Here is a 1,550-nt window from a genome sequence, read left to right as displayed (position 1 = left end):
TTAAGTCTACAAATTGGTGCCAAAAATCGAGCAGATCTTGCTCACAAAATCTGACAGCAGATTGGCTGCAGAAACCGAGCAAGATCTGCTAACATGACTTGACGTCAGATTGTCGGCAGAAACCGAACAAAATCGCACGCACACTCTAACGGCAGATTGGCAACAGAAACCGAGCAGAATCTGCAGCTTTTGGCAATTCACGTAAAATGATGCATTTAAAAGGTTTCAAAATGTTATATAATAAATTTACTATGTACTCCGTCACTAAAAATATTATAACTTTTATATAAAATATTTATTTCAAAAATGTGTATTTTTCGAAATAAGAGATTTCCATATTTTTTGAAAATCCTGTACATAGAGTGGCGCCAAACGTTTCAGCTGGACTTTGTGGTCTGATAGGAAATTTAAATATAAACAAAATTTTTTATAAACAGGTTTTTCAAAACTGCGTCCTTAAAAACTTATCTTAAAAAGTAAATCTTTGAAAAAAATATTCCTCTCCACGCGCTAAGCCACAAATCAGTCAAGCGACTGAGCTTTATTCTATAATAATATCGCCTACGATATTTCTTGAATGTCANTAGAATATCACACAATAAATTTGTATTTTCTCTTATCTCGAATTTTCATAAGTAATTTGCATGCGATAAATATTATAGTATTGAGTGAGTCAGTCGTGCAAAAATTATCGTCCACAATATATGGTGTTATAAATAAGGCTCAGCAGATAGATCGCTGCTCGTGCCGATATATTGAAGCTTAAGAAAAACATTTCGAGAACAATTAGTTTTTTTTTATTAGTTTTTTATTTATTTCTTATTAAAAAGTGTTGTTTTAGTATATAAAGAATTATTGCATTTTTATGAAATAAAAAAACTTATATAAAAATATATTTAAAAAAAACATGATCTCAGTGTTTTTGGATGCTAATTATTTAAGGAAGCATTTTTGGACTTATGTTTCGAATAGAAAATTTTTTGTTCAGAGGTAAATTTCCTATCAGATCACAAAGTTTGAGCGTCACTCTGTACATAAATATAAAATTCTTATATTATACAGGTCCGTAAAATTTTGACAGCCGAAGTATAGAGATAGATTGAGTTAAACTGAATAGAAAAATTATTTGCCATTTTGAAAAATTTGCAATAGTTATTGAGTAATTATTGAATAAATCAAGCCAATCAGCGCGGACCTTTAGCCAGGCGCATGTCAGTGAGCCGCGCGCATGGTGTGTAAGCGCTCCGCGCGAAAACTTTTTAGTGTCAGACACTTTAGTTTTAGTTTTTTGATTAATATTATAATCGTAACGCTCTTCATAGTATTCGACTAAATTTATATATATATTTATATAAAAATTTCGCCGCTTTGATGAGATATCTTCCGTTTTTATGGCGGCAAAATCATAGACTTATATATAAATAGACCCAGCGTTCTGTGAGAGGAGTTGTCCGCGTCTTCTAAAGGACGGAACGATATGCATCCAGGTGCTGTCTCCGTCGCTCCGCCGGTCTGGAGGGGGAACGTCGATGGATAACGTTGAAGGAAAG

Source organism: Pseudomyrmex gracilis, unplaced genomic scaffold (assembly GCF_002006095.1).
Source record: "Pseudomyrmex gracilis isolate BER0280 unplaced genomic scaffold, ASM200609v1 scaffold_1659, whole genome shotgun sequence".
Taxonomy (NCBI): domain Eukaryota; kingdom Metazoa; phylum Arthropoda; class Insecta; order Hymenoptera; family Formicidae; genus Pseudomyrmex; species Pseudomyrmex gracilis.
Note: the sequence above shows the minus strand (reverse complement) of the source record.